This window comes from Rhinolophus hipposideros, assembly GCF_964194185.1.
Source record: "Rhinolophus hipposideros genome assembly, chromosome: 10".
NCBI lineage: Eukaryota > Metazoa > Chordata > Mammalia > Chiroptera > Rhinolophidae > Rhinolophus > Rhinolophus hipposideros.
The window spans coordinates 18,412,511-18,427,982 of NC_138056.1; the positions used below are offsets into that span (position 1 = coordinate 18,412,511).

Here is a 15,472-nt window from a genome sequence, read left to right on the forward strand (position 1 = left end):
AGAAAGAGCTGTTGCACTGCATAATGGATTTCTCACTGGGAGGTAGTAAACAAAAACTGAAAATTTGGAGCAACTACACTAAAGAATACTCTACCTAACTCCACCGCCTTATGGCTATTACACAGTCCAAACAAAATCAATGTAATTTTCTTATTTTCCGTGTTCCTAGTTGGCTTGTGTAATAATTAAAGATCTGAAAGAATGAATAGAGTGCAGCATCTCAGCCAATTCCACTGGGTTACATATGGATAGATAGAAGACTGACTAAACTGATACCCCAGTCCAAGATGGGAGTACAATATGGGCATCCTTCTAATGTTAGATGCTGTACTTTTCATTCCTTTTCTTTCTTTCTTTTTTCTCGTAGGCGTTGAGGATTAAATAAATGAAGCATCAGAAATAATAAGTCATAGGCTGTCAATACCTACTCATTGACTAGTATACCTGTAACACATGTGGGTCTTTCCATTGCAATCAAATTACAATAGTGGCTATTTATTACATACCTCTTTGGTAAAAAACTATATTTAGGTACAAGCTATGCTTCTTTTTGCCTTGAGCTGCTAATATCAATGAGAAAAAAATCATTTGTTAATAATATAGTCCTCTATGTAAATGACAGGTTGAAAAATTAAGAGGTTTTTTCAAGTGAAATGTACTGTTCATTATATTGTTCAGAGGAGGGAGAGGGAACTTCAACTTAGGTGAGAATTCAGTAAGGGAATTATGGAATACCCTTCTTCGGTGGTTTCAGGACATGCCAAGATTGATGAATATCTGGTCAGTTCTGAAAAGCTTAATGGATTAACAGGTGAAGAATCAGGAATGTCACAACAAAAGTTACAAAGTAGCTGAAGAATAAACTGCTCAACTGCTAAATGATTCTTTAAGGTACCATTGATATTATAATACAATGTTGGCTAGTCGTTCATAAGCTATTAATGAGAAAAAGTAGTAAGTCCAATAAGTATGTGTTAGGTGCATTGGCAACTCCAATGTCTCTAGTGTAATATAAATGAGAATAATAAATAACTTCAAGGTCATATTTTACCTTTCCTTGATGCCTACTCAGATACTCAGTCCACATTGAGCTTTCTTTTTTAAGAATCTCTCTAACATATAAATTGCTGCATTATACTAAGCACTTAAATATTATCCTGATTTTTAGAAACACATTTCTTGTTTGTACATCTCAGCCAGCTACTTAACTAGATTATAAACTTCTAGCTGTTCTTGGATTATTTTTTATAATCACACCCCACTTCTTGGCACATGGTACATGATGAATTCAGATTTGATGATTGGTTAGTAGATACAGATATTTTTTTTAATATGGTTAGGAAATCATTAAATTTACTCTTGTCAAATTCCCTTGCTTTCTAATGGTATTAACCATTCTGTCAAACTATAATTATTTATACACTTGGTACATTCCCAACTAGCTTTTAAAATGGTTGTGGCAGATAGCAACTCTTAACGTATATTAACCTTAGCACACTGTCCCGAACACAGTCCCTGCACTTAATAGATATCAAATGAATAGTTGTCAAATAGCAATTGCATGAATTTTAAAAATAAGCATGCTATGTATAGGAAGCCAAGTACAGAATGAAAACATGGAGGGTTCTCAATAAATATGAGCTGAATGAATAAACGAGTCATGAATTCTAACTTTTGCCATTAAGTAGTTGTGAGACATGGTCAAATCCCTTCTCATTTTGGGGACTCAGTTTTCTCACCAATAATATCAGGTATTTTGATTTATAGGATGAAGGATGAGGTAGTTTCTTAGCCAATGATTAAAGTGCCTTTGCTTATTTTGGATCTAAAATGTTCTTTTAAAAAGGAGCTCCACTGCTAACATCGTTTGAAACATATTGATATAAATTACAGTGTGGAATTTTGTCTTTCTCAAACCAGTTTGCATATGTACTATTTAAAATTCATCTTGCTATTATTACATTACCATACAAGAAATGGACAAGAGTCTGCTATTCCAGAAGCCCCACTCAAATAAATTTGACATCGATTTCATAGGAATATTGGAGACAGTATTAATTAATTGCAAAGGCATATAACAGTTCTTTCACTACAGAAAGAAATGTATGTTCATTTGTCATGCATGCAATGAGCTTCAAAGAATCATAATTTTTTTAACATACTGGAATAAAATATATCATTGCTTTCTCTTTTCCTCACTCCATATTCTCTTTTTAGTTAAGAAAACCACATGCTGAAAACATGTTATTGAATTGCTTTTTCGATGAAGCAATTCATGGAAGGGGGTTTGGGATTGTTTCCCTCTCCCCAGACAATTTAGGTTGGCAGGTTGGAAGATAAAATGTTGCTGCTTTGATTTATCTATTGGAATATAAAAATACCTATTGATTGGGGGTTTATTAGACTCTAAAATCAAAGGAACTGAGCATGAGGCATTCATCTTTAGCTAGTTTTAATCACAATAATAATGGTAGTAAATAATAGCAGTAGTAGTAATAATAAGAATATAATTAAGAACTCTAATTTTATTTGTTGCTTACTAATGCAACACACTGGATTAAATCCTTTAAATATACAATCTAATGTATTCCTTATGATAAGGCTTTGTGACAGGTTGCATTACAATAGGAAAGGAAAATGAGCACCTTTCCCAAGGTTAATAGTATGTGGTGAATCAAGATTCAATGAATTTGTAATCTAATAGGGATGAAAGTAAAAGGACACACATACATTTCACACAAGGTAGAATATAATGAGTGCTAGAAGAGACACACACAAGTATACTTTTCTCTAAGATTGTTCATCTGTGAATTGGTTGATTCATCTATTTGTATAGCTGTACACTCAATGTTCACAGTATTACTTTTGTCCACAATTCCAGGGCTAGAAGATCCGTAGAGTTTCTCCAGTACTTTCATCCGTTGCCGGAATCCCTTTCTGTGGCAGCCCTGAGAGCTGATCACAGAACCCTGTTGCTGAGTACCTTCAGCAATAAACACACTCCCTATAGTCAGATAATATCTGCTGCTTCATTCCTGTAGGTGGGAGTTGAGACCAACTTGGTTTCCCTGTCCTTCCACTCTCGGTTTAGCTTAATATAGCCAACCAATTAAAAAAAAACTTATGATCATTCTTTTTCTTTTTTCAACAAGCTAATCCTTCTTTGAGGCCATGATTTGGCTCCATTCTATCTTCCGGTTTCTTCTTTTAGGGTTAACATTGCAGAGTGTCTCTGGGGTTAAACATGATGTAAATGTATAAAGTGATAAGGAGAGTGCCTTACACATAATAAGCACCCCATAAATAATAGATGATAATAGTCATGATACTATGGACAATTTTGATTTAGTTGATTGGACATTGTAGAATTATTCCCCTTCTGGTTCATCATATTTTGTATACAATTATTTAGATATAGATACTAGCTTTCCTTAAATATATCTAACAGAACAAAATGTTTCAGGTTTACTTGCGTATATCATTAAAATGAGCCCAATCAATTAAATTCTGGTTTAATGTTTGATGTAATTGATACAGACTTTATGCCTCGTTGAGTCATATATTTAAAAATTCTTTTAAAAACCTATACTATTGTCTAACTTTCTGATTAGAAAATAGTAACACTGAAAAGAAGAAAAAGAGAAAAATAAATAGAAGCCATTTCAAAGATACTCCTCTACATAAGCGTGAGGAATGGAAAATAAATACATGTAGTAAAAGCATGAACAATGACCATGGCAGGTCCTGCATTCAAAGGCTGAGGCCTCCTTTTTTAATAAACATACCAAGTCTTTGTTTATTAACTTAATAAAATTGTAACAATATATAAAAGTTTCAATACAGACAGGCCAGACAGCTCATTTAAAAAGTAGCTAAAACAGTCAGCTTCCTGGAGCCTGGAGACGCTTTTGACGTTTATTTTGAATGTCTTGTCCAGACCGGGAGTCTTCTAAGAGGAAATGCATTTTGTCTGGGGTTAGATCAAGGGCTGGACGCCCAGGGCTCCAGTGAACCTTGAGGAGAAGTCCCTGAGGCAGAGTCCAGATAGAGGAAGTCACCAGATGCTCAGAAGAGGGAGGAAATTTACCATCGCTTGGCACTGATTTTTAGTTGCAACACTTCTCAGGCATAGTGTCCCAACAGCCGTTCTCTCCTGGTTTGCTTGTCTGGGGTGGGCTCCAGCTACCTATGCAATTCTGAAGCCCCAATCTGAGATACAGTATCAACAAGTTGGAACACCAGGAGTGCCAAGTGCCATCTAAATAACATTTCATCTTCTTGTATGTTGTTTTTAGAGGGGGAAAGTTCTAGGATGTGGCTTCAAGTATGGCAGGATAATGGCATTTTCGGGCTGTATGGAGTATTGCATCATCTAGTTCAATCACCTCATTTTGCAGATCATGAAACTGAGGCTGAGAGAGAGGGGACTTGCCCAGAGTTACTCAGCTAGTCAGTGACAGACAACAGTGGATCTTTTGGTAAGTTGTATGGCCTCTATGGGCTCCTGTTTCCAAATATCTAAAATGGAAATGAGGGCTCTCTAAACTTCATTCCTACTGTGGTAGTCTACCTATGTGATATTTTATTTTAGACTCCTGGCTTCTAGTGTGATTTCCATTCTGCAATCATTAAGAGGCTTTTATAAAAATGATACTTTTATACACTTATGAGGTCAGACAATTAAGTTTGTGAACTTGTTGCAACAATGTTGCTAATCTATTTTGATATTAGAGGGATTATTCATTATAAATTTGTACCAACTGGACAAACAGTTAACCAAGTTTACTATTTGGACATGCTGAGAAGGCTGCATGAAAAAGTTAGATGACCTGAACTTTTCACCAACAATTCATGGCTCTTACATCACGGCAATGCACCAGCTCACACGGCACTGCCTGTGAGGGAGTTTTTAGCCAGTAAACAAATAACTGTATTGGAACACCCTCCCTGCTCACCTGATCTGGCCCCCAATGACTTCTTTCTTTACCTGAAGATAAAGGAACTATTGAAAGGAAGACATTTTGATGACATTCAGAATATGAAGGGAAATACGATGACAGCTCTGATGGCCATTCCAAAAAAAGAGTTCCAAAATTGCTTTGAAGGGTGGACTAGGTGCTGGTGTTGGTGCATAGCTTCCCAAGGGGAGTACTTTAAAGGTGACCATAGTGATATTCAGTAATGAAGTATGTAGCACTTTTTCTAGGATGAGTTCTAGAACTTGTCAGACTTCGTAAATAATAGTTTTCAAACATTTTGATGGAAACTAAACTTTTAGTTAAGAATTTTGCATTGTGTACAGATATTTACTTTGTATATGGCAGAGATTTAGATTAAAACTTTTGAAAATGCACCTGATTTTTCAGTATGGTTGATAATTTATTGTACTGTGTCCTAACACTATGAACAACTTCTGAATGAAATGATAGGAAATGTCTCTTTATTGCTTATTGCTTTATGTTCTCCGCATTGCTGAGAAGTTTGGGTCTCATGAATGAAAAGAACGTTACAGATGTCCCGCTGTACAGGACAGAATTGCTCAAGTGGGTTTTCGTTAATTGAAAACCCCATTTTTTCTAAACAACAACTGGCACTTTTTTTTCTCTCATTTCTTCAACAGACACCTTTTAGACAAACTTACAGCAAATCCATTTTGCAGCATAAAAGCTACGATCAAGAGTGTGCATATTTAGTGTCTCTGTTGAGGGGTAAGCTTGTGTTATGGGAGTGGTAAGGGCAACAGATTCCAAATTAAATTACACTTCAAGTCTCAAGTTATTGTCTCCATGGACATTTTGGGTGTATAGGAGGGGCAAGGAACTTAATATCCCCCCCCCTTTTTTTTTTTTTTTTTGGTCTGTTTCCCTTAAACTCATCAAATGCAAATCTTTCTAGTCTTTTCAAACTCTGTCTTACAGGTACATTACTATCTATTTTTTCCCTGTTAAATATGTTAATTAATTAATTAATTTATTTTTTGAAGTTCAATTTATAATGTAGAGAATTCGAGTATGGAGAGTTCATTGGTTACAGGGGGCAGCCTTTTCATTGTTTGCATGAGGAAGCATCTCGATACCATTGGGAATGCAGATTCTCAGACATTTATTACCTAGGTGACATCTGACAACTTCTATGTGGTGATGTTTGTAAGGATAGCAGAAGAATCAAATGAGATAATGCGTATGAAAGAAGTGTGTACAATCTAAAGCATAACAAGAATCTTTTTATATTGCATATTAAAGCAACTGGTAGGCTTATAGAGAACAGAAGGGGTAGACAGGAGAGGCAAATACAGTACTTTAGTTTTCCAATAAAACCATGGCTTGGAGCAAAGAGATGACCAAGGTGCAAATGAAGTATTACTGCTAGGATATTTAATACCCATGCTTCTTAAAATGTTATGAACATTTGAGTCTCTTGGGGATATTGTTAAAATGCAAATTCTGATTAAGTGGGTCTGGGTTGAGGTCTAAGAATCTGTATTTCCAAAAATCTCCCAGATACTGCTGATGCTGCTGGTCTCCAAAACTTTATGTATAAGGTTTTAGGTCCTGAGATTAACAGGTGTAACCAAAAGTCAACTAAGTATCTTACCAGCAAAGGAATCAGTTTGTTCACATATTTGTTGGGATTCATATATCGAGAGAATACCATCCAGCTTGGTTAATAATCCCCACCCTAGTTACATAATGAAAGAGATTTCTGCATTTTCTGGTTTTATTAGTAAGTATTGAGAAAGCGTTCTACTTCTATTGGCTATTGCCTGGCTTTTCTGGCTGAAAGATAGCAGCAGGATAGAGGTTTATATATTATACAATAGAATTAAAAATAAACAAGACCTAGGGAACCAACACATTTCAATGGCAGTTGAGTTGTTTCTTGTTCCTTTTCTAGGTCTTAGCTAGTAGAGGTCTTTGAACCTTGCCCTGAGACTTTTAAATATGTGATTGTTTGTCTTAACTCCTTTTCCTTGGCACACGGCATATTTACATGAACTTGGATCACTCACTTCCCTAATATGATAAATATGAACAGGAAGAAACCATATAAGATGTTTTCCTTTTAAAAATATTTTTAAATTCAATTCAACACACATTTGGTATGTACTAGGTTACAAAGTAGTAGAGTAGGTACTGGGAGGGACAAAATGATCATAAAAGTGGGTTTTAAAGTATTCTCAGTGCTTTTGGAGGATACAGACATAATAACCAAATTCAAGGTAGTTTGAGCTTAAAAATATACTAGATCTGGAATAACATGTTAGATATCTGAAAGAAATAGAAATCTGTTCTGCTGGGGAGGGAGTTAGGGAGAAATCACGAAGGAGGGAAGAATTTGGAGTATCGTCATTTGCACGTGGAGGCCGGAGGACAGCTTGAGGCAAAATCTTTGTCATATTGTAGTTATACAAAGGAGAGCAAGAGCAAAGAGACACAGATTAGTGTAATTCATGCAACAGTGCTGAGATGAAAATATTCTTTGGAATTCGGGCTAGCACTTAGCGTTTGTGTGGGATAGTTGGAGGTAAGGAGGCCTTATCCGGGTGGTGTTTTAGCTTCTAGAACTTCTCTCAAACTTGATTTTCCTCATTAGACTTAATTCCCTGGAATGAGCAAGAGAAAAGATTCACCTTTTATATGAATACTTCCTTTTGGTATATGGAATGCAGCACTTCAGAAGGTACATGAAGCAGGGAGGGGAGAGAGAGAAAAGATTCAGAATTGCCTTAAAAATGTATTTTCACACTAACTCATTTACTCCTTAGGCACTCCCTCTTTGCAACTCGGGCACGCAGATGTGGTAAGATTATTTATTTCTCTAACTTATGTGATTGCTAATCACCCTGGCTGGTGCAGTTGCCTGGGCAGGATGGGGGCTGGCACATTATCTGGTACTACTCAACTGTAGTCGATGCAGTCTAATTATCAACTGTAGACAGAAATGAGGACAACCAAAGGGCATTAGGCATTATCCAAGGACATTACTCAAGGGCAAGATCGGGGTCAAAGTCCAGAGATGAAGTAAATTCAAAATTTAAGGGTAATCAGGAACACATCAAGAAATAGTGGGTAGAGCTGTGCTCACCTGATGAATTACATTATGAGGTCTTTGTTTGTTGCTTTTACTGGATATTGACTGAATTGGCTAAGACTGGCTTACAGGCACAGGGAAATATTTGAAATTGCCAGTCCATCTCATGTATTGCCCACCCTTGGAAGAGAATTCTTAAGAGCACAGATAAACAATGGGACGCTTATTCTGCTACATAAACTCCAAACCCTTTTATAATCCACTGACCGCAGAGATGTATTACCTGTGCCGAATTTGTTTTATCTGAATGAACGAAAATCCAGGGAATTATAGACAACAGCCACTCTTTGAGACTCATTTTTTTTTTAAACCCCATTCAGTTGTGGCTGTTTACAGATTGCTTGGTGTCCTTTGTCATTTGTTTGGCCATTGCTTATTCGCCTTTAGCTTCCTCCTCTCCTTCTCATGCTCGAATTTTGGCGATATTGGATAGTGTCTTTTTAATTCTTGTAGCCAGCTGTGAACTCCAAATTCCAGTTAATAATCAATGTTCCAGGGCATAGGTATTTCATACTGAGTGGTGTTTTGATGATTATCTAGCATTCACCCCCTTTGTTTTTTCAGGTTAAGGGACAAAAAAATAAAAGACATTGAAAAAAATATGGGGAGGCTTGAGGAGAGAGATGTGAGATTAAGAGAAAGGGGATGAGGAAATGAAACCAGCACTTATTGGGTACCAACGCATAGCAAACAGTAGGTTCTTTATATATGAGGTCGGACAATTAAGTTCGCCAACTTTCCACTGTGCACTTACACAGTGGAAAGTTGGCGAACTTAATTGTCTAACCTTTCGTATATCATGCTGCTGAATCCTTGCCATGACTTTGTGTTAGGGACATCATTGGGATTACTTTACCATGGAGCAAATAAAGAATAGGGGAGATTGCAACTAGAGATCAAACTCTTGCAGGTGCCCACCAGCAGAGCTGAGGTGGGAAAATCTGGATCTCTGACTGGGCTCTACTACCAGGCTGAAAACAGCGGATGGTGGTGGCTGCACATAAAGTGCTGCTCTTTCTTTTACACATAGTAGCTTGAACTATGCCAAGATAAGCAATTTCAATAAAAGGCGGAAAAGGAATGGGAGTTTAATAAAAGTTACAGATCCACGCCCTTTCAACCAGATTACTCACTTCATTCAAGTTGAATCTAACATATATGGACTGCTTTATAGTGTTAATAACATTTTTACAGGAATATGACCTGTCTGTTCCTTAGTCAGCAATATAGAATCATGCTGGTTAGTCCCTGAGGTGTTTACCAGGTCAATATATAGTCTATACATGCTTAATATACAGAACTTGATTTCTTTTTTAGATAAGTCAAGATAACCGTGCTTTTTCCTTTATAACCCATATCTAGACTTAGCTAATACTAGTACCCTGTTTCCCTGAAAATAAGACCTAGCCGGACCATCAGCTCTAATGTGTCTTTTGGAGCAAAAATTAATATAAGACCCTGTCTTATATTATATAAGATCCGGTATTATATTATGTTATATGATATTATGTTATATTACAAGTCCCAGTCTTATATTATATAAGACCCAGTCTTATATTATAGTAAAATAAGACCGGATCTTATATTAATTTTTGCTCCAAAAGACACATTAGAGCTGATGGTCTGTCTAGGTCTTATTTTTGGGGAAACACGGTAAGTGGTGTCCTCAGCTCTGCTCGTTTCTTCTTTAAAGAGCTACATGTTAAACACTTACTACATGCTAGAAACTGTGTTAGGAGCTGTAGTACTCAGGATTGTCTAAACTACACTATGATAACGGATCAACTCTGAAATCTCAGTGCAATAAAACAACAAAGGTTAGTTGTCTGCACATGCAAAGTCTTCTGTGGGCCAAGCAGTGCTGTTCTTCAGGGCAGCTCCCTCTCAAGTGATGTGTCAGTGGGCCAGTCTGCTTCTGTCTCAGAAATCACATGGCCCCACCTAACTCTGAAGACTGTGGAAGGAGGATATAGTCTTCTCTATGCTTATGAAAGAAAGAATTAACAGATTCTGCTGAGTGCTGTTGATGTATCACACGTTCTGGGGAGAACAAAGATTAAATCGTTAAAGTTATCTCCCCTGCGAGCTATGCTGCTATATGAGAAAAATAATAATTACAGGGGAGTATGTAGGGCTATATAACAATTTGGCAGAGCTTATAACTCCTTAAGCCAGCAACTGCTGTTCTGTTTAGAGAATTCCTTTTTCATCTGAAAAAAAGTGATGTGAGATTTTAAAATTTCTTGTGTTCTCTTCGGTTTATGCTGTCTGCTTAGTTTTCTCAAACAGAGGCCAAAATGTTTTTAACAACTAAGCTGGGGTCTTAGAATTTTTTTCTGAAACCAGTGGCCTTGTGGCAGCCATTGTTCCACAGAAGGGGAAAAGTGTCCTTGCCCACTGCAAGCCATGAAGGGCAGGCAAAGCTTCTTTCTGCGTTGGGCACTTTCTGTGTTGTTCCTTATAAATGTCCCATCATGTCTGACTTCCATGGTCAAATACCAAAACAGTTTTTTGGCATCAACCATGCAAACAGCAAAGCATATGCAATTGGAGAGATCTATACCTTGTGGAAAAATAAAAATGAAAACTAACGAACTAACTAAATGCCATGCAAGTATGTTTAGGCTTCAAAGCACAAACAGATCCATGGAGGTGGGTAGAAGATAACATGTTGCTAGAGAGTCTACATATTTTTGTTCGTGCCTTTGGTACATATATTTTTGTTAAAAGTTTTACTTAAAAAATAATCAGTCAAGAGTTGAAAAAAAAATAGTGTCATGTTGATGTGTAAGGAGTACAAAAACACAAAATCTATTCCTTTGAGCAAGTTTTTCTTAGAACGAAAACAATTTTCACTATTTCTGTCTTATTTATAACCATAATGTGCCTTATCCAGAGACCTAAGTATTTGGACTTTCACCGTAAAATGTTTCCTCTCAGCAATCGATCCCTGTGCCGTGAATTTCGACTTCCATTGACTTTAAGTTATACCCATGTAATGGATTTGCTTTGACATTTTGACATATGTCATGACCTCTAAGTAAATATTTTCAGTGAATGTAGAGAGGGAATATGATGGCTTCTGAGATTTTGAAAATAAACTAGAAAGGAAAACGATGAAAATAATACAAGTTATAATAATAATAATAATAATAATAATAATAATAATATAATCATGAACATTAATTGGGCATTCATTATGATCCAAGTTTTGGGCTTAATGTTTTACAAGGATCTTTTCATTTAGTCTATATATTTATGAGAGGAAGGCACTATTATTAGCCCCACTCTAACAACGGGCTTAGAGAGATTAAATAAATCGCCCAGTGTCACATGACCAGAAAGTGTCTGTCTGACCTATTTAAAGTTAGCCAACTTGTGTCCTGCTACAAGGTTCTTGGATAGCTTCTGAATGTGTGAATAATCTGTAAACTCGGAATATACTCCAAGCGAGCTTCAGCCTAAACTGTGCATTTTAACTTACATAAAGAAAGTATATTTTTAAAACATACAGTAGCAGACACAGTTTGGAAATAGAGATTAAGCAGTAGAACTATTTTCCATTTTTATCCAGAAGAATTCGGAGGAAAAATCCACTCTCTAGTGTAGTCGTTCTCAATGAGAAACAATTTTGCCTCCCTACCCAGGGAACATTTGGCCAAGTCTGGATACATTTTTGTTGTCATGACTAGGCGCATCCTACAATGCATTGGGCAGCCCCAAGCATTATCCAGACAAAAATGTGTATTATGTCAAGACTGATCTTGTGTCCAAGAGTTTTCTCGTATTAGGTAAGAAAAATTGTGTAATTAAGAACTCAATCTTTGGAATCAACAGATCTGGGATTCAGTTATGGCTTTGTTGCTTGACTTTGAGCCTTTCAGCTCTCTAAGTCTCAATGTAATTATGTATAAATTTGAAATAATGATAATACTTACCCTACCAGGTTGTTCTGAAGATTAAACGAATGTATACAGAGTGATTTAGCATAGTCCCTGGCATTCATAAATGACTGTTTTACCTGATAAACGGTGGTGAAACAGAATTATTCTTGTCCTTTGAGACCCTCAAAGACTGCTGTTAAGCGTGTGTTAAAAAAGAAAGCTGCTTCCAGATCAGACAGCTGTATTTCAAACCTTGTTTCCTCTACTTTTTAACTGTATAACCTTGAGCAAGTGTCTTAGAACTCTCTGTGCCTCAGTTCCCTCATCTATTAGATGAGTAAGGGGAGTAATGTAAGTATCTTCTGGAGTTTCTGTGAGGCTTAGATGAGAGTATAAATGTACAGTGCTTAGGACAGTGTCTATCACTTAGACCTCAACAGTTGTTAGCTTTTATTATTTGCTTAATATGGTTAGAGAGGCATAACATACATTAATTTTCTAAGTAACTGAACTTTACCTCTTAAAATATCAGAGCTTCATTTTATTTAAAATTAGAGTAATGGGAAAAACTCTAACATTCTGTTTAAAAATCCCTTGATTACTTAAAAATGAGTACTAAGTTCTCTTTTACATTTCATTGTTAACTCAAGGTCTTTGTCATCATAGTTTCTTGCACTGGATTATAATACATGAAGTTTTAAAAATTGTTGAAGTATAAAGATTTTTCTTACTTTCAGATGCTGGACTGTTTTATTATTTGTCTCCTTTAAAATAATATGTATTGTTTTTCCTTCCTTACAAAATATCAGCAGTATGACTCTTATAGTCTTTACCTTGCTTATTAAAAAATATATATGCATTTGATAAGTTGATCAACATTTATTGTGCATACTATGCAATAGGTTGTTTTAGTGACCAAAACAACACAGCTTGAAGCTTACTGTTTAACACAGGTACACAATGAAGACGTCAATGCCAGTGAAATAATCCTTTAGTTCAAATGTGACCTATGCTATGACTGAGAAGTATAGGTTGATGTACATAGAGACAAAACCTCTAATATAGTTGTAAGACAGGCCTTCATGGGAAGTGATCAGTTAGTGGCAACCTGAAAAGTGAGTGGATATTAGCAAGTCAAAAAGAACAAGCATTACAAGCAGACGCAACAGCATGGGTAGAGGTCCTGATTCTGGACAGGGCATGGCATTAAATAAAGGGATTTTTAAAAGCCTAGTGTGGCTAGAGACCAAAAGCCAAATCCAGGTTTATGGTAGCACTGAGGCATCTTCAAAGATAGCCAAGGGCTTGGTTGTATATGGTCTTCTAAACCATGCGGAAGATTGACTTTATAGACAGTGGTAAGCCACTGGAAAGTTTAAGCTTGTTGTTAATATGATAGATTTTCATGTGAAGAGTATATTGAAAGTAGGTAAGAATGGAGGCAGGGATACCAGTTAGAAGGCTACTGCAGTGGTCCAGGCAAGATGAAAGCTGTCCAAATTGTGTCTCTAATAGAAGTAAACAGTGTCTGAGGAATAAGACCTAAAAGCTCTCCTGTAAGAGCAGGGCCGATATTTAGTTTATGGACTTAGAAAGATGTATTTTGGATTGTTTGGCTTGTATCTACTATTTTGTTCCTGGCCACATTCCAAAGGATAACAGTTTGTGAATAATCAATTTCCAAAAAAGCAAAGATATAAATGCAGAGCAATAATGCAAATGAAATTGTATTTGTGAAATAGTTGAAAACTATTATTTCATTTAATCAGCAAATTTTCCTCGTAAATGATTTTTTTTACCTTCACTGTCCCTTCAGGACTCTGGTCTAAATTGATGTACCTTATTTGTGGTCAGTAGGGAATTTGTACCTCAGGAAGCCATGATCATAATAGAAAATTTCATTAGTCCCATCTTAGGGAGAAAGTTGAAATTGAGTAGAAGTGGTCTTCCATTTTGCTCTTTACATTATAAGAGAGATATAAAAATGTTGATTCCTCAGTTCTCATTTTTAACCAATAGTGTCTTGATAAAAAAATACAGAACTTTAAAGTTTAAATAAGGAGAAAGTTACATACGTTATGTGTGCAAAATATGTGCCAAAATATGTGAAATATGAGCTGTGTGCATATTAAGTATGTATGTGTATATACACACAGGCCGATTGTGTAGGGCCTTGAATGTTATATTTAGAAAACTGGACATTCTATTTTGAAAATCTAAAATACCTGTTCAAAGATCTATGCATGTCTATTTCTAAAATATTTATCCAAATTAGGTGTAATAATTGCTTTCTCATTGGGTGACTAATATAATTTTTATGAAATCATTTAGACAGTTGATTTAGCAACTAACATATAATAAATATTTAATGAAATTTAAATAGGGATATGTAATTTAAATATAATTTTATTATCTTAAATTGGCTATATGGTTTATTATAAACTTACATATGTTGGTAATTTGATGTTAGATTATATACACAGATGAAAGGTATATATTTGCACATACGTACACTATATTAGCTATCGATTATTATAATAAAAATGATTATGTAGTGATATTCAAAATGACATATAGCCTTACATACACTTTTGGTAAAATTAGATTAGTTTTGATTTTTTAGATTATTTCTGTCCTGGGAAGTTACCATCAATCACATGTTGAATGTTAGTCCTGAAGATATGACTTCATGAGTTGAGATTCTAGTGTAGTTTCTATGTCCTGCTTTCTCTCATTTACTCATTTATTCCTTTATTAGTTATTTAAACAAATATTTACTGGGTCTCTACTTTGTGTCAACCACTATAACCTGCCCTTAAGAATCTTACTGGCTGGTAGGGAAACAAACATAGAAGCAAATAACTGCAATACAATGGTGTAGACAATATGCAACCCATCCTTTCAAATAAGAAGGCATTCCACTCTCCTAGATGACACTTGGTTATTGATTATGTACATATTTGTCTATCATTAATCCAAATAGAAAGGAATAGAAATTAGATAGAGGAGACTTAAACGAGCATTTGTTTTCTAAGTATTTTTATTCACCTCCTTGTCTTTATCTACCCCTACATCCTGAAGACATCCAAATGATTACTGTGTTTCCCCAAAAATAAGACCTAGCCAGATAATCAGCTCTAATGCATCTTTTGGAGCAAAAATTAATATAAGACCCAGTCTTATATTATATTATATTATATTATATTATATTATATTATATTATATTATTTTATATTATATTATGTTATAATCATATATTGTATTATATTAGACCTGGTCTTATTTTACTTATAGTAAAATAAGGGTCTTATATTAATTTTCACTCCAAAAGATGCATTAGAGCTAATTGTCTGGCTAGGTCTTATTTTGGGGGAAATGTGGTATTGGTCATCATTATCCATTTCTGTTATGTCGGAATCACATTTCCATCTGACTTTTGGCAATCTGTAGGTAGATCTTCTGTAGATATCTCAAATTCATTCTGTTTTAAACAAATT

General features: G+C 35.5%; 1 protein-coding gene across 16 annotated transcripts in view; it reads left to right on the plus strand.

Moving 5' to 3' along the window:
- Positions 1–15,472, plus strand: part of LRRC4C (leucine rich repeat containing 4C) — a 1,068,826-nt gene that overhangs the window by 953,208 nt on the left and 100,146 nt on the right. For 4 of the 16 annotated variants that reach the window (XM_081062634.1, XM_081062626.1, XM_081062630.1 and 1 more), the window contains one exon: positions 4,398–4,478. The exons of 11 other annotated variants lie outside the window; for them this stretch is intronic. The gene's annotated coding sequence lies outside the window, so the exon portion shown is untranslated. Of the gene's footprint in view, positions 1–4,397; positions 4,479–7,765; positions 7,801–15,472 lie in introns of all 16 variants that reach the window. One more of the 16 variants, XM_081062627.1, reaches the window with a different exon arrangement.